General features: G+C 40.2%; 1 protein-coding gene across 9 annotated transcripts in view; it reads right to left on the bottom strand.

Annotated features, from left to right (window-relative positions):
* Positions 1-6634, bottom strand: part of CHD9 (chromodomain helicase DNA binding protein 9) — a 185573-nt gene extending 178939 nt beyond the window's left edge. For 8 of the 9 annotated variants that reach the window (XM_067550971.1, XM_067551008.1, XM_067551017.1 and 5 more), the window contains exon 1: positions 6441-6634. The gene's annotated coding sequence lies outside the window, so the exon portion shown is untranslated. The remainder of the gene's footprint in view (positions 1-6440) is intronic. The other variant, XM_067551045.1, reaches the window with a different exon arrangement.
* Positions 6635-26821: the final 20187 nt, after the last annotated feature.

Here is a 26821-nt window from a genome sequence, read left to right as displayed (position 1 = left end):
AAAAACAAAACAAAACAGATTTTTAATTTAAATAAGGTTTATTTTTAAAATAACCTATTTAAAATGTAATTTTAAACTGACAACCTATGTTAATAAGGATTAGCAGCAAACATATCACATAGATCAGCGGTTCTCAACCTTTTTTAAGGGGCGGGGAGGGGGGGAAGACTTGCGGCAGCGGTGGGGTTTCGTGGTGGCAGCGGCGGCGGGGGGGGGGGGGGACACGGGGACACGACACGGACTTTCGGAGGCGCTGGGTTACATGGGGGGGAACTTTCGGCACTGGAGGGGGACTTTCGGCGACAGATTCGAAATACCACCGGTTGAGAACCACTGACATAGATTATAATGAGATAAGTTTTAAAGAAAGTCAAACCACTGAACTGGTGGAAGTCATTGATTAAGCCCCTGGAACAAGCATTTGTTGAAGAGCTAAACCAGTTTTTGACACCAATAGCCTCTTCTGCAGGTGCAGTTCTTTCAATTTATTCAACTAGTTTAATTCAATGACTGCACCTTCAAAGCTGAGAAGCCAACTAGGAATTGAAAAAGCATGAGAGAATGAGATCTACTAATTCTAAAATCTTGAAGGACATGGTGACCAGACAGTTAAATTCACTAACTACACAAAAATACATCCGTTGTTTAATAAATCAGTTGGTTTTCAAGACAATACATATTTTGAAAAAACTTTGTTTTTCATATGCATCCAGCATATTTAAGGTAGTGTTTAATTTAAAATGCTGTTTCTGTGCATTTAAAATTGAATTTCATCCAATTATAGCATGATGCAAATCACAAGTAAAAAATGATCTAGTAAATAAGAATTGCATCATTCACTATTTTCTAACAATTAAAATGTAAGAATAAAGAATCTAAATAAATATAAGTTAAGTTATGTAGTTGCTTAAATAAGTGTGTGTAGATATAGTGTATTCTCCTGGTTAACAAAAAGAAGCATCACATTTAGTGTAAAGGCTATATTTAGTTGCAACCAACATGTTTTAATGGTTGCCAGCCAGTGAGAATCACTTTTCTTCAGAAAAATAACAAAAAAAGTGCAATGCAAAACATGATTAAAATTGATTATTTAAATCAAGGTTTCCTGCATGTTCATTTAAATTGATTCAAATTGGCAATGTAAATCAACCCCCCTGTACAGAAACAACAGCAAGTTCAGGTTATTTATATTATTAAAAGGGTAGAATTTTTTATGCCATTATATGTAGGGGAAAAAAGTCTTCAGAAGCTATTACAAATTTTTCTCTCATGACATTCAGTAATGTGTTAAATTTTAAAATAACTATTTGAGGCTATTAAATTGTATTTAATAGTGAAAGCTTACACAATTTTCTAGAACATCTAAATTTCTAATGTGTCAAGCACAGAAATCTGTTTCTGTTCCTCATGTTATATAAAGTAGAGTAGCTAACACCATGCAGGAGATCAATTTAGTATTAAGTGTTACTAAATTTTCTCATATTAGTTAGATAAAGCACAGTCAAAATCGGAATTTGGCCACAAGAAGAGAATCGGGTGGTCTCATCTTGCAATGGACTCTGCCACTTTTTATGCAGGTACAAGCTTTGAAATGGCTGATTTCAAAGTCAACGAAAACCTTAAGTGTTAACGTTTTTGAGGTCAGACTAAATGATCACAACGATCCCTTCTGACCTTTAAAACAAAACAAAAATCAATGAATCTATAGAAGTTATGATCCACAAATTCACTCACATAGCATAGTAGCCAAGGATGTTAATAACGGACACGTGTTTGGTGTCCAGTCTGAATTAAGTTGGAGGTCTCAGTACAACTGTTGTCTACATCACACCGGCACCTTTGCTATCAAACAAGCCAAGGACTAAGTGAAACTGAGGACAGAACCACCTTCTCACCCCAAGCATGATCCCTCTAGGTTTATAAACGAAGCATGGTGACAGGGTAACATGAAAAAGAGAACTTCAGTCTCAAATGCTGCAACACAAACATCTTACATGAGCTCAACTAAAATGTAGTTGTGTATCTATCTGCGCATACACCAGGCTGAAAATATACCCATAAAATAAAATAAACAATGGTATAATACACACAGAGATGTAAATATTTAGATGAGAATGCTTAAATGCTTAGGTGTGCTTTCACTTGTCATATTGTTCTAATACCACAATTACTTTGGATTGTGTTTTACAGTTTAATCTTTCACAAGTTCCTCCAACATGTGATCTTTTTAGCATCTAGTTTTTATGTATTCTTTATAGGAATGTTGCAAAATACCTAATATTTAGAGTAAAAATAAATGTTGCTACATTCAGATGGCCAATGGCAAAATAAGCTCTCTCTTGCCTATATGAACTGGCCAGAGAAGTAAAGAATTCAAATATGATCAGTGTGTGCTAATGATTAAGTGCTAGCAATATTAAGGTTATTGCATCCCCACAAAAATTAAGGTTCAACAAGGTGAAGATAAGGAAAAGTCTTCACTCCTTCTTCTCGCTGAACAGGAGAGATGCCCCTCAGGGAGTCCAAATGACAGTGGGATTCCAGCTGTCAGTTCTTAGAACCCTGGCCTCACAGAATCCCATGACTGGGCTTTGCACACATCCATCACCTGTTTAGGTGACTTCAGATGCTTCACATTCCTGAAAGCCCTGCCTCTAGTCTGAGAAAGAAGCTGTTTGGGAGAGACGGGAAAACAGAATGCAATCTGAGCCTGAAAGAGAATGAGATTTCCACAAGTATATTGATCAGTCTGCTCCTTAATCTGAAAGGAACAGTGGCTGTAACAAGAATGATTAGAGAGGTAAGAAAGAATAGCAAGTATCCAGAAATTGTAATTAGTTTAGATGGGACAGAAAAGAAAAAAGTGGTAAGTGTAACTGTGTGTGATTTTAGACCAATAAGAAAATTAAACTAAATGAAACTTTGATCTGTAAAAAGAGCAGGAAAAATTTACTCAGGACTCAGTTTGTTGGTAGCATAGGAATCAAAACTATTACTATAACCCAGGAACTGTGCAGGACCAAGCCAGAGCACTGCATTCTCCTCCTCCTCCTCCAACTTTTCCTCATCATTCCTACCAAAATAATGTGATGCTCCAGAGTCTATACCAAGGGTGGCCAAACTGTGGCTCATGAGCTGCATGTGGCTCTTTTACAGCTGAAGTGCAGCTCTACGAGCTCCTTATGTCCCTCCCCATCCCCTTTTCCACCTACCAGACTGGGGTAGAGAGCTCAGAGCTTCCGCGCTGCGGCTGGGTGGTGGGGCTAAAGGATTCTGTCCAGCAGGGAGAGCAGCCTGGGTGGGGGATCAGTAAATTTGGCCACCCCTGGTCTAGATGTTTGCTTGAGGTAGACACAAGGATTCATACAGCAGGCCTGATACATGGGGGACAAGGCAATCTGATAATCTCTAAGAGTTGTGTGGCTGACCTATTCATTTTGTAATCATTTGAGTATGAGTTGTACTTTACATTAAATGAAGTTTGCAGCAAAATGTTAAGTGTTAAATGAATAAATAACACAAAATAAATAATTGCTAGTGCTCCCCACACTGGGATGGAGGGTTGGAAACACACTGAAGCTATGTATTACCTAAGGTCACAGGAGTAGAGTAGTCTAATAAAATTGTGTCAGTCTGATTTTTAATCTTTCAGTCACTGACCTGTCTGTTTTATAGAAAGGAAACAGATGAACAAAGTCGCTATAAGGCTTCCATAGTCTCTGTGTGGTGGTCCACAACAGAGCCTTTTACAGATACCACTAAAAACACGTTTTTCCCACGCTGAGCTTACATCATGTACCTAGTCACCAATAAGTAGGACCTCATAGCCTGATTTTCAAAAGACCTCTGCATCCACTGCTCATGTTGAAGTCAATGGGAGCTGTAGCAACTCTGCATCTTTGAAAAACCAGGTCATCTCTTTAGTCATAATAATGATGGACAGGAGCTCCAACAAGTCTTTGGGAAGCAAGTTGGGCTACTCTTCAGTGTAAAGCTCTATTAGAAGCTTATATACTGAACCATTTGCTGACACTATCTATATGGCTGAATACTAACAGCTTATGCAACACTGACTAACTTAATGGTCTTTTCACCAATGGTCTTAGTACATCTTTATACTCAAATTAACGAAGGCAAGTTTTGCCATAATATTTCTCAATTTTTTCCCCAACATCATGCAATGCATACTGTGATGTTCCTAGATTGTAGGGATATTGATTGTTGCTGACAATTTTTTGTTGAAGATATTCTATAAGTAATTGTTTCACTATAGAAAAGTGTTTTTCATGTGGATGGTTAATTGTTACGATATCCATGATCATCAAAAACACAGCTCTGTGAATTGCTTATCATGTGAGAGTAAGAATTTATTTTTTATGTTCTTCACATGTTAAAAAAAGGGAATTCAAGTCAGTGGTGGTTTTGGAGCCCCAGCAAGCAGGTGTCTGGACAGTTAAAGAATTAGACAACCGCAAGCAGGAACATATCAGGTTGTCTTTTTGGGTGGAGACCATCTGACTGTCAGGAAATAAGCAGGATATTATTTTGCTCTCCCTCTTACGTAGTTATCAAAATTTGAGGTTTTTTTTAAGATTTTGTTTACCACCTGAAGGAAGTCAACACAAATATAATAAAGGCTATTTCATCTACAGATATAAGCCAAAATTCACAGCCCATACTAGACAGAAACTATAATTGCTCAAACATATTAAAGGAATTAGAAACTATTCACCAACGAAGTCCAACATAGTCTTTCTACTCAGAAGTTTCCAGCTGTGACTACTACTAAATTAAATTAAATAGGTGGAATAAAGTTTGCACCTAACAAACTGGTGTTTCTGGATTGGCACAGAAGTTAAATGGCATATAGAAATATATTACAGAGAAACCTACTTCTCTAGTGGTGGAGACTGACCCTTGACAACTCCTTTTAAAAGTAAAGTCACAAGACCTCAGAGAAAAAGGGCAGAGGAGGTGAGAACCCTTTCTACCACTATCATGGCTGTTGCAGCATTATATTTATTAATCCTTCGCTTTTCTCTGTCCCCGGTCTCCATTTTGTCCCCAGCAACCAGGCCTGCTAGCCCAAGGATTTTCTTCTCTCCTGTGCAGAAAACACCTGATCGATCTGTATCCACCCACAGTGAGTGATACCGCTTTCAGGAAAGTTTTTAGTTGCTGTGGGTATAGGATGGTCTTTAGTATGCAAAAGCGAATAAGGAGGGTGAAAATCTTCCTAAGAGATGAGGGCCACTACACCCTTTGGAAAAAGAAGACTTTTTGACTCTTCTCTTCCTCTCTTCCCCATAGCCAGTCTGGGAAAATGTGTTTTCTTCCTTACCATCCTATTTGCAGTAGGTCCCTTTGCCTCAGCAGGAAGCTGGCACAAGCCTCCCACTGGAGCAGAGAGACACCTCCTGACACATATTGTTCTAATCCATGCAACCCACCCAGTAGGGACACAGCCTCAAAATGTCCACCCTACCAGGTCAGCAGGGACCCAGCTGAGACACCCCCCACCCCCCTGCCTAGTAGGATGCCGCCTCAAGCCCCTATCCAACACGTGCCAGCCAGCAGCCCACACAATCTGCGCTCCAAACCTCTTCCCATCTCCCTAGTGGAAAACCAGCCTCCAACTGCCTGGCGGAGAAGCCAGGTCCACTGTCCCCAGACACCCCGCCCCAACGCACACCCCTCCTTTTCCTTACGGGTAGCCAGATCCAAACACGCCCCCCTGCCCAGTGGACTGCCAGCTCCAACACCAGTCTCCCTCTCTGCCTGCGCCGCCCCGCACCCGCCCTCTCAGCGGGCAGCCAGCTCCAACCTCCCCGGCCCGCTCAAGTCTTCCCGCAGCCTGAGCCTCGCCCACTTCCCGGATGGGCAGCCAGCTTCAACCCGTCTCGCCGCCGCCGCCCTCCAGCCTGCTGGGGAACCATCCCCACCCACCTACCGTATACTAGGGCCGGCTCCAACCCACCCTGCCACGGGCCCACCTCCCCCTCCACCTGGTGGGGGCGAGCCAGGCTCTGCCGGCCGCGACACCGCGCCCGCCCTGCGAGGGGCGGAAGCAGGCTCAGCCTAAGCAGGGCGAGAGCAGGCCCGGCCGCGCCGTCCCCTCGCGTGGGCGGGAGGAGCTAGGGCCAGCCCGTGCCTCTGGCACCTGAAACGCGGCCTGCTCCGCGGGCGGCAGGGAGCAGCCCGTCCCCCCGCACGCACTCACCGCCGGGTTCGCCATTACATGGCAGCGGCCGCCCGGCCAGCACGCGTGGGGAGAGGGGATGCCCCGCGCTTGACAGCTCCCTCCCCGCCAGCGGCAGCCTCCCTGCTCGGCCAGACTGCAGGGGAGCGGGGAGGCGGCAGCTCCCCTCCCCCCTCGGGGAATCCCCCTGCCTCGCTGGCCCCGCAGGGACGGGAGCCGCTGTCTGGGGGGCAGCACTTACCGGCTGGCTGGCTGGGCTGGCACAGGCCCGGAGGAGGAGGAGGCGGCGCGGCGTGATTTGTCCCCCCTCCCGGGCAGGGAAGCAGGATTATTGGCGAAGTTTCACAAGCTCCGCGCCGCGACCCCACCAGCCCCAGCGAACCCGAGGGGACGGGCTGGGGGGGCACATTTGCATATTTGTCACCCACTCGCTGATTGGCCGCCCGGCCGGGGCCGCCGCCGCCGCTGGCTAACACTGCGCCTCTACGGGGAGGGAGAGAGAGAGGGAGGGGTTAGTGGGAGGGGAAGCGGAGTCGGGTCTGCTGCAAGCCTCGGCGGGGGGGGGGCAGACGGAGGAGGAGGAGTGAGCGATGGGCGTGAGGAGGAGTGTGCGCCAGAGGCGGCGGCGCGGGGCGAGGACGGGAGGAGTGCGCGAGTCCGCTTCCCTGGGACCCCTTCGCCTCACGCTGTATACAGCCCGCGGGCGAGGCAGCCAGCCCGGGGTGGGGCGGGGCGGGAGCCAAGCGGATGAAAGAATCAGAGCCGCCGCTAAAATGGTGCGTGCGAGGCGCGAGGAGCTGATCCAATATGGCCCCCTTCACTGACAGAAGCCAATCCCGGGCGCGTTTACTCTGGAGGCGCCCGCGGAGACCTGGATGGTGGGCAGGCCCCGCCGCAGCTGGGGAAAGCCAAGGGGAGAGCGGAGCGCTCCGGCGGACAGTGGCGCCCTCTTGCCGCTGCGGGCGGCTGCAGCGCGCGCACGCTCGGCTCTGTCTCGGCGGCGGCCTCCCTTCCTCCCGCCAGTCCCTCCCCGCACGGCGGCGGCGCTGCTGCCGCACCTGCCGTGCCAACGTTAGGGGAGAGGGGTTTGTGCACTCCCGCTCAATATCTACCGCCCGGCCTCCGAAAAAAGTCCTCGGGCTCTAGTCACCTAGAAACCACCGGGACAGCCGGGCAACCCCTTGACTGGCGAATTCAATCAGTGCCCGTGAAACGCTGCGTGCGGCGGAGTAAATCTGTTCATTGTAGTTCATAGGCCTGGGACTCTCCGCTGAGCGGTGTTCGTGTGAACAGTTCCTGTGCCCCAGACTAGGCTTGCGCGTTGCGCCGGGGCTGTGCCGCACTTTCGGTTCAGCACGAGAACTACCCGTCTTCCCACTGCCTTGGAAACTACTCTGCTTCGGAGATACTTACCACAAGGTCAATCACAGAGTGCTCGGTGCTCATACGCCTTCAAGGCCAGTTTTTCCAACGGCCTCTATCACTGTCTGTGCTAACAAATGGGCATGTTTCTACATGCAAAAACCTACAGTTGTAGATTCAAATTATTTCTTTAATTTTGTCCTCAAATCACACTTCAGCCCCCGTTCTCCCAGCTTTAGAAAAGTGGGTCTGTATTATCGCCATTTTACACAGACAGGATTTGATGTACAAATAGGTTTTTATGCACATTTACTAGAAACCATTTGAAAATGTCTCACATAATAGGTCTCCCAAACCAAGGAATAAAGCTGCAGTTTCAACTCTGATTCCTGGGATTCTTCTGTCTAAAGTACTGTATCTCCCCTCCTAAGCATTTTGGTAGTTACTTCCAACATCAAACCAATTTTATATACCCGATAATAGCATATATAATATTTATATACCATGATGTTATTTTAAAGAATGAATCATGCAGTTTCTGAATAGCTCAATTACATTTCAGTATATGCACATTAAAATATTATATGGGGTCTTAATTTGTTGTACTTGTGTACATATTAACTTAGGACAAATTTTAAATGTAATATTTGGATATCCTTACTTCAGTAACTTTTCCTCATTCAGCACCTGGTTTTAGTTCTACATCCAAAAAGGGCACTACTATTAAAGGCCACATTAAAAAGGGTTCTAAGATTGTAAACTCTCCACTATTTTCTTACCAGTCCTGATGAATTTCCCACATTTACTTCCCACTCCACCTATAATTAATCTTAACTGCTCCTTCCCTGAAATATTTTAGGAAATAAACATAGCTGAATTTTTAAATGGTTTCTTTTCTCCCAGAAGAAATGAACTATCCCTCCATTCCTCAAAGCAAAATACTGTAAATAAATGAGCAAACTCTTATGGAGGGGAGAGAAGGCACAGATTATCATTTTATAATAATTTCAAATTGGCATTAGTCAGCCAGTTTTCCCACTTCTGTAATGCAGCACCACTATAATTTTGGTTAATGCTCTCAGACCCGTAGCTAGGCTGAATGGTAAAGCCTTAAACCAAAAATATTGGCCCAGAATGGCATAACATGTGCATCACTGGTGTACCTGTAGAACAGGAAAATGGAAATAGTCACTTTATATGTCCAGAGAACATTGGATATTGCCCACTCCTTGTCTAGAAACTGAGAGGGCCCCATTTTGAAGTTTGATGCTCTGAATAGGGAGCTCATCCTCAAAGTCTTAAGATGTGAAAATGCTTTGTTATTTTCTTGATGGGGGAAAGGAGAGGGACTACAATTCTGGTCAGCTGGGACTAACCATAGTTCCAGTCTTAAGATGGTGGTTCATGGTATTTTGAATCTCTTCCTTTTTGTAGGGGTTGGAGGAGGACAAATTAGTATAAAATTTGCTCAAAGATTTGACACCACATTTTAATGGTAAGACCAATGTACTTCCATTTCCAGGAGCCACTTATCTGCCATTATTTAAATTCATGTATTAAAGAGGACCATAGTCATGGTCTAAAGCCCACTGAAGTCAAGGGAAAGGTTCCCCTTAGCTGATGGGCTTTGGATTAGTCCCTAGAAGGGTTAGTGGCCATGTGGAATACTCTCTTGTTAAAAGTAACAATGTCTGAGCAGAGAATGTAGTAGTTGGGGGAGGGGGCTGAGGGAGAAAGCTGACAACAAAAGTGGCTGGAGGTGCAAAGGGTGGTAAAAGACTGGAAATAATAGGTTTGCAAAAGAAATTAGACAATAGGGGAACCTTGTGCTCGAATTGCATTCTGCCTGCTACCCTCTGACACAGCTGTGCCTTTTAAGTTCTGATGTACCTCATTCTAGGGAGCTGTGTCACTTGTTAACTTTACACAGGAACTAGGAAAAGGACTGTGATCAGAGATTGCTGAAAAGAGGAGTTTCTCACTGGTGCAGTAGCTGTCACAAAGTTTCCTTCTGATTAAGAATGGAAGGCAGCTAAGCAGAGGAGGTATTTTCTGGCTTTCCTCATGGTCGACTTAATTGTCATTTGAATCCCAGCACATGTAGGGAGCTACTGTAGCTTGGGGAGCCAAGCATTCCTAAAAGGCCGGAAACCTCAAAGAAAAATGTCTGGGGTGGGAATTGCGAAGTGGGAAGGCAAAGCTTAAAGTAACTTTGATTCAAGTCTGAAAACTTAAATGCTTTCCTAGCCCTAACTCCAGACAGCAGGAGGTCTGCATACTGTTCAAACTGCCAGGAGACAGACTGAACTGGGAATTTTCCCAGAAGGGGAGTCCAAACCTCTTCATGACTGACAAAGTCCTGCCTTCTGGAGCTGCAAGCAGAGGAAGCCCCACTGAGGGAATGACAAATCTAGATATAATGAAGAACACGTGTCTATAAATAGGGTAGTTAAACATCAAGGGATGGAGCTTGGCTGGTATAAATCTGTGTAGTGCCACTTACTTCCAGTTGAGGATCTGTCTCCAAAACTATATCACTTGCACCCACAAAACTATAGGTAAAAAATCAAAGATCGGTCTTGTGCCTTTCTGAAAATTTTGCACTGCAAATAAGTTCATAAACTCATCAGCATTGCCATTCACTATGACTGCAGGAGGGTGGGGAAAAAAAAGTTTTGCCAGCATAAGTGCTTGTGTAGCCGTGTTATGGCAGGAGAGCTCTCTCTCATTGATATACTAAAACCACCTAAATGACCAGCAGTAGCCATGTCGACAGAAGAGCATCTCTTGCCGACATAGCTCGATCCACACAAATGTTTTTTCCGGCAAAACTTATGTCATTCAGGGGGGTGTTTTTTCACACCTATGAGTGACAAAAGTGTTGCCGGCATAAATTCTAGTGTAGAAAGGCCTCTGTCTCTTCTGAAAATCCCAATTTGTTTTTGTCATTGTATATTCAGAACTCATGTCTATATACTGTATATTCTTCTGGTCTAGCTGTTTGCTGTCACACTCTACCAGATATACCAGTACATAAGGTTTTTCTAATAATTAATGAAAGATTGCTGATTTATTATGCCTAAGTGAAATGAGCAAAATATGGAGATGGACATTAATGTATAATTTCTTTTAACCGTATTAATCGTACAAATTAGGAAAGGGTGACACAATACAGAAAGGAAAATATATGCCACAGAACTAATTTAAGAAATTCTTGCTTCCTAAGACAAAATATATTGGAGCAGATTAGATGGATTTAATTCAGTTGTAATGTAGTGAAATTAGATCACTACTAGTGTAACTTTCAAATGCTTGTGTTGTTATGGCCTTAATGATTTGACCCTCAGAAAACAAATAGTATTAGCAACTATTTTTGGCAACCAGAGCTGTAGACACCTAGACATGACCTTTCTCTGGTCCCAGTGTTGCACACAGGCAAAAGGGGGCTTTTTTATCATCTTTTAGCAGTAACTTATAATAATCATATTTTAAATGTTTTCTGTCTTGAGTCAATAACTGAAACTTTTCAATGGTATTACAAAGATATGACCTTTTAATGACTTATTCTTCACATTCTCATTATGAAAGTGAACAGATGTGTCTTACCTATATGGCTAATAGCATCTAGACTACTAAAGTAAATAAATTTTAAAAATCTAACTCTGCAATATTTATGCCCATTGTTTATTTTCACATTTCAATTTGGAGAATGAAAATAAAATCAATTTAACTTTTGTTTAGAGTCCATTTTTGTGCTGCAGTATTTGTTTTTCAAACAAACCATCAGGGGAATGTATTTCTTTGAAGACAACTCTCTTCCATGATATATTAAAATATCATTGGTTAAATTTTTAACTGAATAAAGCCAGCAAAGCCTTTTTTTTAAAGAACTTATATGGGACTTAAGTAATCCAATGGGCTTTGGATCAGGCCCTTGTAGAAAGTGTGGTTCTTAGGACAATATTACTGTATGGTGAAATTCACCCCTGTGCAGAGGATCAGTGTGAGGCCAAATCAAAACACTCCTATTGACTTTAATGCAATGTTGCTAACCCTAAGCAGAAATGATGAGTCAAGTCCATCCCCTACAATCATAACTGACTTAAAAATCAGAAGAGTTAGAAAAAACAGAACCTTTTAGGCTTATTTATCTTCTGGGTTTTGAATCTTTACAGTGCAATTGGTTCATGTTTTCAAAACCATAAAGGCTAGGAACTTTCACTTTATTAAAAAATAAAATGAAAAAGTATGATTTTAACATAGTTGCTTGACTCTAAGAGCTGGAATGTCAAGAAAAACGCTGTTGTGAGACTTGCCATCTCTCACCATTTTATTGCAATACTGTATAGGGCCTAATTCAAAGCTCATTTAAATTTACAGAAATGTGAGGATGAATGACCAGACTACTCTATTCTAATAATTGCAGCTAAGGTCCCAAATCATCATCCCATGTTAAATAACTCAATAGTATCAGCTTTCTTTCCCACAAAATTAACTAATTAGGCTTTGTCTACACTAGCACGTTTGTTGGTCAGGAGTATGAAAAAACACACCCCGACCAACATAAATCTTACCGACAGAAGCAGCGGTGTGGACAGTGCTGTGTTGGCAGGAGATGCTCTCCTGCCAACATAGCTACTGCCGCTCGTTGGGGTGGTTTAATTATGCCAATGGGAGAACTCTGTCCCATCGGCATAGAGCAGCTACATGGGAGACCTTCCAGTAGCGCAGATGCAGCAGTGCCGTTGTAAAGTGTCTAGTGCAGACATAGCCTCAGTGCCTTAAGAATTATCAGAAGCAGGAAAACTAGATATTTTTGTTTGTATTTAAATAAAACTGGTCAGAAAGCAGTTGAAACCTACAGTACCCTTCAGAGTAGTGGCATAGCCACAGGCTCACCTACACAGATGATAGTTGTTTTCTTCTGTAAAATGATTTCAAATCTATGGATGAAAATCTGCAAGTTCTTATCACTTTTCTTGATGGACTTGAGTCTGTTTTTCTGCTCTCACTTTCAGATTCTGGTGGTTTCTTGTTTACACTCATACTTCTACTCTCACTCCCACCTGTCATAGGATAGGGGTGATAATGTGCAGGAAAGAGTTATGGCAAACACTGATGTAGCATGCATAAAAAATGAGACATGGTGACCACTTCTCACTAATAAAATCACCCTACCTCTTACTGGTTTGATTCTCCATGAGGGGGAAGGCTCATAGAAAAGGTGTAGGTTTGCTGGGGCCTTCATTCAGAAAATGTTTAAGCACATACTTAAATCTAAGCAAAAGCATAAGTTCCATTGACTTACACTTTAGGACAGAACATTGATTTTTATTCTAGTTTTTGTAAATTCTAGCCTAGTTATTTAGAGGAGGCATTTGCCAGCTGCATTAGCCATGCTTAAAATTAAGCATGTGCACAAGTTTTTTGCTGGATCAGATCTAGAAGCTCTCAGGCAGGTAGGAAAAAGTGTCAGTGTGTGACAAGTCTGAAGGGGGTAGATTCTTGAGATGCAAATAATTAGACAACTTGTCAATTTCACCAAGTCTGACAGCTCCTCTAGGTGGCTAAAGGGGAGTTCACAAAAATGGGACAAAACTGACACTGTGGCTGAAAACAGTGATATTCTCATTTATGAGGGCAGCATTATCAATTATAAAATGGCATAACCACAAGTAGGTACAGTCCTCAGCAAATGTGAGTTAGTTAAAATGATCTCTCAGATAAAAACTGATTTTTCTGTTTTGCCTTTTGATCACTGACATACTTACAGTTTGTTGCAAATACTTCATTTTTCTTCATTCCCATTAATCCTTCTATAACACTTTAACAGTGAAATCAACATTCTGAAAATTTTTCTGATTTGATGCAATGTCTTATATTCTAATACAATAAGCTGCAGTAAGGATCCAATCCAAAACACCTGTCACTCCAAGTATAAGAAGTGTGAAGGTTTGGGATTTGACATCTTGTTTCTACAGAAATCAGAGAACCATTTATTTGATGCTACTTCATATAATAGATCATGACTGAGTAGTAATAATCATCACTCAATCTTCAGAATCTGAAACATACTAGGTTCCTGTTAACTTTTTGCTGCTTCAACAGCTGAGTGCTTAACAAGAGCTCTTGCTGCCCCCTTGTGGTATTTAAGTAGGATGAAAAAAAAACTATCATATCACCCTTTCCTGTAAATTTATGCATCGGTCAACATACTATATGGACTAAATGAATGAAAATCAAACCTTTTCTTTTAAAAATACTCTTGAACCCTGAAGGAGCTTTACTATTAAGGGCTATAATCTCCCAGATATATTGCCATTTAAAATAATAGGCAGATTTTGCTCTTTTATAAAGACTCTTGTGATACATACACAGAATGAATCAGAGTTAAAAAGGGAATGGTAGCTTTTTTCTATGAATTATTTTTTATTCGGATAGTGGCCAAACCTTTCAAACCAAAACTTCAAAATCCTGATTGCAGATTCACAAATGCAAATAGTAGCTGTATCCAGTTTGGAGTCTGTACATCCAAAGGTGAAAGCTTCCATTCTGATATATTGATTTTTGCATGGTTTGCTCACTCCACTCAATGGAGAAACTGATTGAAAACCTGGACCTTAAGTATTTAAATTCATAAACTTTGTTTTTTATATATCGAATAATTTTATTAGGAATTTGGTTCTTGTGAGATGCAGTGGATCTGATTCTGCTTTCATGTCAATCTTACACTGACATTTAGTTGACTTTGGTGAAGTTTCTGATTTACATTGGTGCAAATATGAGAATTGATCCACGTGCACTCTCGTGAATTAAAACACAGGACTAAAGAAAGGAACTTCTGAGGTCTAATCTTGGCTTTGATATTGACTGGCTGACTAACTCTGGCCAGTCACTTAACATCTTTGGCCTTGTCTGAAGTAGGAAGTTCTTCCCTTGCTCATTGCTCAGCAATGGTGCTAGATAGTTTCTCTGTAAGTGTGTAAGTGGAGACAAACCTTGTTTGGTACCATTTCAGAAACGGGTTAAGACCTGTAGTCTAATTGTAGTCAGCGCTGCTGCCAGCATCAGGGAACTCTGCTATTGTACATAAGACTTTTGCATTTACTTCCATATGTGGAAAAATGTAGCTAATGTTTATTTAATTACCTCACTGGGTTTAGCATTAACTAGTTGGTGCAGCACTCTGAATATACAAAGTTTTCCTCTGTCTTTGTCAAAAAGCTTCTCTAGCAGCCATTCTTGAGAACTATAGCATATACCAGGAAGATGCCAAGCAGTTATAGTGCACGAGAGAGACACTTACAGCATATTTGCCATCCCGAGCAACTAAGAAAAGGAAAGGAAGATTTTGCACACATGATGAAATGTGAGAAGTCCTACCCGTATTATGTGGAAACTTCATTGCATATTGTTCTTGCCATTCACCTTGAGATAAGCCATTCATATGCCTTTCATAATAAATATAAGAAACCATTTTATTTAAAACACATATAGTTTAATGAACTATACAATTATTATGGTTTTAATTCAATTTAATTTGACATTAGATTGGGTAAAGTGGTGCTACAACAAGATGCAGCTGTCTCAGTGTAAATGGATGTGTTGTTAATCCAGCATGTCCGGAACCAGTTTTTGGAAAAGTAAAAGCAGCAAAGGTGTTGGTCCTCCTCATCCTTTTAATCTGAGGTGTGAGCTCTTCTCCTAGCCTATTCACCTCAATGACTTTAAAAGCCTAATTGGGACCAAGTAGATAGTATTATTTGAAAGTTTCCTTAGGAAACTCTGAAAAGTCAAAAAACGTGAGAAGGCTTGTCTATACAGAAGTTATACTGATTTAACTAAATTGAGGAGTTTGGGGGAACCGTTAGAGTAGCCCTTAGGCTGTTTTAAGTTATACCAGGACTGAACTAGCTCCTACCAAGCGCCACCGTCAGATCCAGTTCCTTGCCCACCTCTCTGCTCCTTTTAGATATAGCCAAAGATCTGGCCTCTTGTATAGCTTATGGACCACATTTAGTAATAAACAGAAATATAAAACACTGTGACATACCAAGAAAACTACATATAGAGAAAAAACAACAAGAGTTCTGCGGCACTTTAAAGACTAACAAATTTAATTTCAGCAGGCATGCTTATTCCTCATTAGTGATGGAAAGACCCAGTGTGAATTAGAGAGTTGGCAAACAACCGTAATTAAAAAATGGAGGCTAGTGCATTATGATATACTTTATTCAGCTATTTTGATTGTACCTGTTAATTTTATTTCATATATTAGTAAATGTGAGAATATTTTATAAAAATAGAGCTGAGTGAATAATTTGAACAGACTTTAAAAATAAAGCCTCACTTTCTGCTCATGGACTAACCACAAGCAGATAATTAAAGATTTATATTACAGTAGCACCCAGTTATGGCTGGGGTTCTATTATGCTGGATGCTATATATGAAATCTTGATCCTGTTGAAGTAAATGGACAAACTCCCAATGACTTCAATGAGGCCAGGATTTTACCCATAGTTTCTGCACCAAAGTTAACTATCTAGGAAATTATGAATTTCTCATATTGATTCCTCATGCACTGAATAAATTCAAGTATCTTTTGAATCTTGATTTGCTGATAACAAATATTTGAAATGTGCTTACTAGTGGATTGGTGAGAAATATATATGACTAATATATGACGACCAAATTAATAAACAATAATTTAGACATTTAAATTCACTTTTTCTCTTTGCAAAATATTCATGAGCAGATTCCCAAATTTTTCTGTTAGCTTACAAAAAGTACATTGCAAACATTCAGTATTTGAACTTTGAAATGTGTGCTTTTTTGGTTCTTTGCATAAGTTGTATGCTATTGTTTCTGTTTCCTGAAGACTTATGTAACTAGCCAACATTGATCAAACTTAGAGTGTTGCAGTCAAATCTACAATTCAAAATTTGATTTTGGTGGATGTTTTAACATTTTTACCATTCATGTTTTAGCATTCATTTTGTGAACTTTCATGCTAGTGAAGCTTGACCACTGGAATGACATGGAAATCTAACAAGATACTCTATTCAGACAAATAGAAATTAGTTCTTAAATTTTAATGAATATTCATGGCCAGTCCCCTCCCCCAACTATTCTCTCAGCTCTACCACTTCCTTGTGGCTATTTAGCTCCCAGATTAAGATCAATGTGGCTAAAACAGAGCTCTTGATCTCCTCTCCCTCTTACCTCCTTTCTTGGTCCCTATGGACATCATCAACGTCTTGCCTTTCATTCATGCTCATAACCTGGGCATCATTTGCAACTCAGCCCTTTCACTAGGAAAGGTCCTCACATCCAGGCTGTATCTAATCCTTGCTGATTTTTCTGCTTAACATCTGTAAGATATGGACTTTCCTATCCAGCCACACAGCCAAAATTCTCATCCAGGTTTTCACCATCTCATGTCTTGATAACTTCAATATACTTTTCTTTGGCAGCAAAGGCGGCGCAAGTTGGAAGCCCCGGGATCCTGAGGGAAGGGATTTGGCAAGAAGAATGGTGGAGAAGAAAGACTGCAGGGGACAGAGTAGGAAGAAGCCCAGGAAAATGGCTACAAACGTTGAAACGTTGTTGACCTGGGCTACTGATCATAGGGTCCCTGGGCTGGAACCTAGAATAGTGTGCAGGCTCAGGTTCCCCTACTAGCTACTGGGAAAGTGGCACTGTCTTGACTGGGAAGAATACCTAGAATGTCACCTAGACAGCAGCTCTGGTGAGACCTTTGGTACCCCAAAAGGGAAAATCTACATAGTGACCTGGCTGGCAGGCCCACCCATGAAGAAGCAGCAGCACTAAACTCCTGGTGAGCAACAGGGGCTGCGGCGCAAGTGAGTGATGCCCAAACAGCCCTAATCCCCGTCACAAGCACAAGGGGATAACCGTTGGTGAATAAACCCTGTTAAAATGCCTATCAAAAGCTTGACAATGGTTAGGCTGTTGGTGCACAAGATCTCTGCTTATCGTGTTGACCAATGTAGTCTTATTATTTATGTCTGTCTGTCTGTGTCCACCTGTTATACTTATCAGATAGTTAGATTGTAAGCTCGTTGGGGGCATTTTAGTTCTGTGTTTGTACAGCCCTAGCACAGTGGGGGTCATGATTAGGGCTCCTAGACCTGATGGTAATATAAATAATAATGACAGGCTTATAAATGCTAGAGAAGTGCTCATTAATATTCTCACTAAAGTTTCAACTCCAGTTTTTCTTATTTTATAAAGTTTAATGGGTATAAAATACACATGGGAAAAGTGAAATAAAAATCAAACCATCATCTTGACCACTGATTTTGTGATAAGAGGACAAAACAAGTAACTACAATACGTTATGCGATAACATCTTTTTTTGTAAAAAAATAAAAAGAAAAGACACAAACTGAGGTTATAGACTGGTCACAAGACCATTTCTATGCTTCTTTTTCACACATATTCTAGTCTCTCATTATAATGATAATACTCCTTAGTTCTCCATTGTGACATTATCCAGCCTCATCTATTTAAAAACAACACACCAAGCAATAAAGATAGAACAGAATAATCAGATTCAAAAGAAACTAAATTGTTCAAACTCATGAAAGAAGTTGATTGCAGAACTCTGTTACGGAACAGTGACAGGAAGTCACCATTATGAGACACAGTGGGTGGTGATGAAAGCTATGAGATTAGGACAAGATATATAGAAGAGCTACTACACCTTATTGAAAATGAGATGGAAAGAAAGGCTGTTATCTGATTATAACAAATCACTATTTATCTATCAAAGACTTAAGAATCACCAGACAGCTCAGTAGACAAGCCATCATAGGAGGGGTGTTGATTTAGTAGAGATTAATTATAGCCTCCAGCACACCAAGTTGATTATGTCCAATAAGCATGACAAACAGCTGGAGGAAGATGTTTGTCTTTACACATGATAGCATTCTTCCTCCTCAAGGCCTGACTCATGAAGGAATAATTAGGTATTTAGGCTGAACTGTTCATACTTCTTATTTAATGCATGTGTTAGGATGCAGATTCTTATCTTCAAACGTATATTAAAATAACTTATTTGGATGAGCCTGATCCTGCAATTGTTCTAATAACTGTCATTTAAGTGATGACTGGACTTGTGGGCCATTCTGCATGATATGAGAGCAGGGGCATTTCCTGTGCTGACTGAAGGTAATCTATGTATTATAAGTAGAGTGCTTTTTTAAAAAAAAAAAACAAGACAAAACACATTTTCAAACTTTCCTGGTGAAATACAGAGTTTTTTTTTGTCAATAGAAATTTTAATGGAAGATGTGAAAAATCTCATTGAAATTAATGGGAACATTTGGGTCTTAATTTTGACCCAAATATTTTAGAATGGAAATAATGTTAAAATAACAGAACTGCCTGTGGACTGGAAAAGTTAGGTTGTGTAAGAAGGGAGAAAAATATTGGGTTATATTGCGCCCACGGGCCCAGCCTTGAGTAAGGGTTTGGGTGTAGGTGTAAGCAGCACCAACACAGGGGAAGATCCAGAAAGGAGTGTGCCTTGTTGCATTCCTAGGGTTAGAATTTCATTTCTGTTCTCCGAGTTAGTTATTTCCTGCTTGTTGTTACCAGTAGTAAGTTAAGAAATACCCATTCTGATGGGCCAGCATGTCAGCTATGCCCACTCCCCACTGTGTATTAAAAGCCATGGTCTAGAGCCTACTGAAAATACAATGGCATTATATAAAGTAATGGTAAGCTCTCACCTGAAAAACTGATTGCTGTAAATTCTTCTTTTTTAAAAAATGATGGACATCTGTCATGAGTAAGTTTGGCAGAAGTAAACTTTTTATAATTGACAGTATCTATTTTTAAGCATTTTTTCTATTGATTTTTAAACTTTCAGAGTTTCAGGGAATGATGGAGAGGTCAGACAATTTACAAATAGATTTTGAGATTCAAAAAGTTAAAGCTTTGTTGTCAATATCACATAACAAAATGTACCAAGTAAATATCCTTAAATGAAACTCTCAGCAACATTTTTCTTATTTGCCTAATGGTAATTTTTCAATTATTATTGATGGAAATATTTTTTGTTGGTTTGAGTGTATGGTGAAATTAACATGTATCAATTAAAAATCCATTCCTTCCTACTCATAAAATGCCCCAGGTTATTTTGAACTTTGCTGATGGAAAAAGGTTGAGTGGCTGGGTGTTACCACTTTATTTATATAAACTGGTGACAGTGTCATCTTGGGACTCCGATAAGGCCACGTCAGTTCCCTCAAAATAGTTTTATGTTCAGTATTTTTGATACTGTTGGGGGGCAAAGGGGAAAAAATCAGTCTTTGTGGCATGCAAAACACTGAATAAATTAGAAATTGGTGGGTCAAACAGGATTTTCTCCAAAAATGATGCTAGCCAAGGATAACTTAATTTGAACGTTATTGGATCAAGCTGCAGGATTTCAAGGTAGGCCTTGGAGGGAGGTGCTACAAGGTGAAGTAAGCAACGATCACAGACCATAATCAAGGGTAAAGACTGATGTTCCAGAATCCTCTGCGGGAGAGGAGATCATGACATCAGCAAACCAGGCCACTTAGGCCTTTGACCAGTCTCTCCTTGCACTGAAAGGAGGCCCATGAGTGAGAAGTGCTGTGTCAGCAACATCATCATTGGATTCCTTGATTACCGTTTCAGTACTCCATGAGAGTCTAGAAGACTGTGAGATGATGAGTTTGTGAACCCTCTGTTACCTTATCTTCATTAAATGGGAGATGTCTCAGGCTCTTTATTCTACAGTTTTAGGATGTGGAAGTGTGGGTCTGTGTCTAGACACCTATAAAGTTCACATATGGGAGGGGTCAAAAATCTGTCCATGGTAAGGCTCCCACTTTAGGAGCTATGTGGGAAGCACACATGAGAATCCACTTATCCCACCCAGGTGGGTTTGCAGGGCACTCTTTCTAGAAGGCCAGCACTCAAACCTCCAGCCAAGGTCTCTTGGCTCTTTCTCCCCCTCTAGGGTCCCAGGTGCAAAAACAACAGCCTGAAGTCAACAAATGACATTAAACATCAGAAAAGAAAATATCCCTTCAGGATATGAGCCTGTCTTACTTCAGAGGGCCCAGGGAATGGCAGCATCCACTTCAGATTTCACTGCAAGTATCAGTCTCTTTTCCTCTTCCCCCACCTCCCTGCCACGTTTAAACTGCCCTAAATATTTTCTCAGAACTGTTTCGTGTTCTGTGACATGTTTAAAATATCATGTAAAGTTTGGTAAATAAGAGTTAACTTATGCATATCCAAAAAGGTTCTGTGGAAGTCTGTATTATAACATTTCTGTGTGGGTAGAGGGAAGGGTTGGCCATTACACAAGCATTGAAATGTAAGGAGAAATCTTTATTATTGGCTCTGAGGTCATGGTTTAAATATTAGACAACAATTTAACTGGTTTTTTTGAACCATCTCAAGTTAGTTTTGATTTTTAAGTAAAATTCTTAGGTTGGGGTTTACACCCAAAGGGGCAGCCAACTCCTTAGATCATCCCATTTTAGAATTTATAAGGGTTGTTTGTATTAATTTGATTTAACTAAATTTCATTTAATTTAATCCAATATTTTCACAGACTCTCAGAAATGTAGAACTGGAGGGAACCTTGAGAAGTTATCCAGGACCAAGTATACCTAGATTATCCCTGACAGGTGTTTGTCTAACCTGTTCTTAAAAATCTCCAATGACTGAGATTCTACAACCACCCTTGGTAACCTATTCCAGTACTTAACTATCCTTTACAGCTATAGTTTTTTCTCTAATATCTAACCTAAATCTCCCTTGCTGCAGATTAAGCCAATTACTACTTGTCCTACCTTCAGTGGACATCAAGAACAATTGAGCACCATACTCTTCATAACAGGCCTTAATATATTAGAACACTGTTATCAGGTCCCCAATCAGTCTTCTCTTCTCTAGCCTAAACATGCCCAATTTTTTAACCTTTCCTCATAGTTCAGGCTAGGTTTTTTTAAATCTATCATTTTTGTTGCTCTCTTCTGGACTCTCCAGTTTATCCACATCTCTCAAAGAATGGCTCCCAAAACTGGACCGAATATCAGACGAGGCACCACCAGCACCAAGCAGAGTGGAACAATTACCTCATGTCTTGAATACAGCATTCCTGTTAATACACCCCCAGAATATTAGTTTCTTTTTGCAACTGCTTTATTTTGTTGGCTCATATTTAATTTGATCTACCATAACACCCAGATCCTCTTCAGCAGTACTACTTACCCATTTATCTCCCATTTTATATTTGTGCATTTGATTTTTCCTTCATAAGTAGACTACTTTGCACTTGTCTCTATTGAACTTCATCTTGTTGATTTCAGAAAAGTTCTCAAATTTATCAAGATCCTTTTGAATTCTAATCCTGTCCTCCAAAGGGCTTGCAATCCCTCCCACTCCATTATTCAAGTCATTAATGAAAACACTGAATATTGAAACCAACCTGTTCGATATGATCTTGTTCTAATAGCTGTATTATTTTGGTTTTAGTTTATTAATAATAATGGTAGCCTAGCTTTGGTGATATGTTGTCTTTTTATATAAAACTTATAAAATTGATATTGATTCATATTTATCTCATAAACAACATGGATTCAGAAGCTTTGAGGACCTGGATGAACAACAGCTGGTCAACATAAAAGCCTGACTAGCTCCCTCCTAATTAGCCTTTAGTTCTCACCCAAAGATGGGTTACAGAAACGATGTGAGGAAAAAGTGAAAGGAGTGGCATTCCTTTTTAAAAAAGGAGACTAAGTTGGAGAGGTCATGTCAGTTAAATAAAATTTATTGTATGAAGAAAATTTATTGAAAGTAATTTTGTAACCACAGGAATAAACTGAAAGGCAACAAACTTTAAACTGCTAAAAAAAATTCTTATTTTATACAATACATTATATATAACACTCACTACTATAAGACATCCACTGTCACAATCTGGCACAACTGTACTTATATTCTCCCTCAGAATCCCCTGGAGGGTACCTACTCTAGGCTTCTAGTTCCTCTCCTATTATCTCTTGGGCAGAGACCATGTCTCTCTCCCTCCTGACTAGGGTTTTTCCAGGCTTCACAGTTCCCTACCTACACTGTGATATCCTCAGCAAACTGGCCTGCCTACACTAGCCAGTGTCTGCACTGTGATTTCTCTTTAAAGGCTATGAACAGCTGTAATTGCCAGCCATCACAAGTTACCACATAATTTTTCATAAGCAAGTACCTTTATTCTTAAAATGAAAGCATCAGAGAACATAAAATAAAAGTTCCTATATGAATGCTAAAATTTTATCAGAAGTCAGGCATGAGTCTTATAGGACCTCAGTAAGCCAAAGTGCTTCCAACCTTTCCCAAGAAGCATTGGGACCCTCCTTGGATAGAAGGTCCTGTTCATTTTCTGGATGAGATAGAAGGCCCTGAGTCAATTTAAACTCAGGCTATTTATCTAAAGTGCTTTTTTGTCTCCTGGTTTCTGTATAATCCAGTTTGAACTAGTATATCTGAGCCTCTCCACGTGGTGGTACTTCTCTGGAGGTGTTACAACCTGAGTGAATTTTTCTAATCAGCCTCCACTGTTCTTAGTTCCTGGCGTAGTGGTGGTTATCCTCTCCCATGAAATTGCATACAATCTGTGGCCCACAATGATACATAAATTTAACAGAAAAAGATTTCCCAAAGATATTAAAGGAAATTGCCATATTTGTCACAATCATTAAGCCAAAATCTTAGTAGAAATTAAAAGATTATTTATCTGTGCCAGTAAGCAAAAACACCTGGTTACATAAGACATGGTTGAAAATTAGAGGTGATCAAAATTTTTCAAAACAATATTTTTGTTGGGAAATAGCCTTTTTTTCAAAACTAAACTTTCCAAATATTTTTTTCAAAATTAGTTCTTAGACAAAATTTCATTCCCCACCCTCCCCGGTTCAGTGGGAGAAAGGGAACAGTATAAATTTGTGTCCTTTCCCCCTCACCCCACCATAAACAAAATGTTTAAGAGATATGTAGCTTCATACCTCATAGCATAGGGCATTAATTAATATTGGTCTAGTGTTGAAAAAACTGTTCTGTAAGGAGAAGTTGTTCCATAATTATCCATTATGGGGTTTTTTTCACCTTTTTCTGAAGCATTTGATATTGGCCAGTATCATACAAGTTACTAGACTAGATAGATCATTAGTCTGATCTGATATGGAAATTCACATAAACACCAAATTATGGAAATGTGCATATCACTTAGTGGACAAGAGGTGGCCAGAATCAAAGTATGTGAATAACTAAAGTTGTCATAAATCCTATTAAGGAGAAGAAGGAACACTGTAGTATATGTCAAAAAGGGATGAAGAGGATTATGAATCAAAGCTGAAAGGGTGTAAAAACTAATCAATAAATCCAAAATGTATAGTGAGAAAAAGAATTATCTAAGACGTGAATAAAGTCAGTGAAGTTTTTTTTTTTTTTTAAATAAAAAGACTGAGGGAAGCCATCCAGCCACTCAGAGACAGGGGAATGAATTTGATAACCCAGGAACAGGATTTAGCTGAAGAATTTAAATCTGTTCTTTTATTCAGTATTCAAAAGGTAGACCAAAGGGGAGGTGTTAAAAGTGGAAACAATGTTTCCATGAGAGGATAACAGAAAAGCGAATAGTCAGACTAGAACAAATGTTGAACAAGGTACAGAACTGAAAAGAGACTCAGCTCTAGAGCTAGTCAGGTTACACCACAATCCTGAAATGGAATGAAGAAATGATTAACGCAGTAACAGATTTTGAATAGCTCATTGGATGGAAAAAAGACAGCCAAGAGGCATAATATTACCACTTTTTAAATGTGTTATGGTGTCTCTTAGATGTAGCTATTGTTACAGCACCTGCTTGTAATTCATAAGAAAACGAAAACTTAGGTGAGGTGACATCACATTGTGTTATAGAAGTCTACACAATCTAGGAGGTATTTTAATGAGATTTACTGGGATAGCTAATAAATCTTCACAATTTTGTGGTCTGTAGTCAATGTGCTAACGTGTTAGGGTGAGCAGGAGAGAAAGGAGAACCCAAAAATTGTACTCAACATCCACTCTCTGATTCTATATCAGTATACAGGTGAGTGTCTCTTAGGCAAATACCTATAATAAATTATGTCAACCTTTGTGTAACCCATGCTAACACTATGTGGCTCTTTGTCCCCCCTCCAGCAGCCAGACCATGCATAAAGAGTCTGTTACTGTGTTCCGGCTAATGGACTTGGCCCTGGTCATCTTGATTAAGAAATGGAGGCTTGTGCTTCTTGATCCAAAAGTCCCAGATGTAGTCTCCAGCTGGTCTATACAGGCATATTGTTAAGCTTGGCCTGTCAAACTCTGATACATTACTGTTTAGACTTGCTATATGCCTGTCTCAAAATAAGAAATGGAGTGATTATCTGGAGGGAGTATACTCCTCATGTGCATATGCATTTAATGTGTTGGGACTGATGCTGAAAAATAACTGTACAATTAAACAATACATATTGAAATGTTTAAGAGCATTTCTCTGTTCCCCTTTGTATTTTTCTGGCTATTAGTCTTGTTCCAAAATTTTTTGCTGTATTTCTAGATTCTTATTTAGCATCGTCTTAAAGAACAGTCCCTGCTAGCGAGAAAGAACTAAAATCCTAGCAATATTTTGTAAACTAGCTCCTAATTTTCCACACCTGTAGAACAGCTTTATATTTTTTGTTTTCTTTTCTCTAACTGTTCAGTTTGTGATAGTTCAAGTGCTACCCTCGCTATAATAATATCAAATATAGTCTTAAATTGTTGCTGAAATACATTCTAATCTAACAATTCCGGATACTTTGTATGCATTCAACGCTCTTGTTCAGTGGCATTATCAGGAAGAGTAATAGATATTATCAAATCACACTTCCAGATGAAAATAACTTAGACAACACTAAGGCAACTGAAGAACATAACTTATGTACAGATTATTGGAATTTGATAAAGCAAAAACTATTTGTAACTGTTACTGCAGCAGCATAACAGTTGTCAGTGAAGTCCCTTCCACCTTGATTGAGCTTATCTTTAGGACAGAATTATCCATCTTAAACACATGAAGACCAGTTGAGACAATCCATGCCAAACAACTTTCATACTAACAGAAATATTAAGTAATCTCTTGTGTAGCAAAATAATGCTGTGATCCTGGCAAACCAGGTGCCAATTCATGCCAAGTCCCCTAGGCCTCACTGAACACTGAAAAATGCATAGCTGGAAACCAGTCTGGCTCACCTGTGTGCTAGTATTTATACAAATGTGTAAAATTTTATAAAATGCTTGTGAGTTGCTGCAAGCATTAATTTCACTTTTTAGATATTTGTATTCCCTCTGATAAGGCAATATTTATTGCTCTATAACTATAATAGTGTTTGCTCTAAAACTGTAACACCCCCGTCCCCAGTCAGAAGAGAAGCATTACCAAGTATGAAATGCTAGTTTACCACAGGAGGCATCCTTTCTTCTCCAATAAAAGAAGGCCCACAGACTCCAGACAAGCCATTGTGGAATATCAGGAGACAAAAGACTTTGTTGATTGCTCCCCTCAAGCCCATGAAGAGATGTTCACAGACACTCTTCCCAGCTACACTTGATACTCGGATGGTGAAATCTAGGTATAGAACTCACAACCAGTTTGGGATTTGTACCCTGGTTTGTAAGAGTCTACCCTGAGGCTGGCACTCATAATCATGAGCCCCTCCAGACAGCTTGACAAATGTATCAAGTCCTAATACCCCAGAGTACATGGAACTAATTATCAAAGATGTCCCTTCTCCAGAAGAGATGGGTGGTATGGCTCTTACACAACTTTACAGTGCAGTAATATTAAAAATTGTGTAAAACAGCAAGAGTTCTGTGGCACCTTAAAGACTAACACATTTATTTGGGCATAAGCTTTCATGGGCAGAAACAGAACTCTCGCTATTTTGCTAAAAACAGACTAACATGGCTACCCCTCTAAAAATTATGTGTTGCACTTGCAATTTGGATTCTAGAATCATAGACATGTAGGACAGGAAGGAACCTAAATAAATCATCTAGTCCAGTTCCCTATACTCAAGGCAGGACTACATAATAACTACTAGACTATTTCTGACAGGTGTCCGTCTAATGTGATCTTAAAAACCTCCAATGAGGGAGATTCCACTACCTCCCTAGGCAATTTGTTCCAGT

Source organism: Emydura macquarii, unplaced genomic scaffold, assembly GCF_026122565.2.
Source record: "Emydura macquarii macquarii isolate MOO-44397 ecotype Brisbane River unplaced genomic scaffold, CSIRO-AGI_Emac_v2 contig_295, whole genome shotgun sequence".
In the NCBI taxonomy this organism is placed as follows: Eukaryota; Metazoa; Chordata; order Testudines; family Chelidae; genus Emydura; species Emydura macquarii.
Note: the sequence above shows the minus strand (reverse complement) of the source record. Positions and strands in the feature narration are given on the sequence as shown.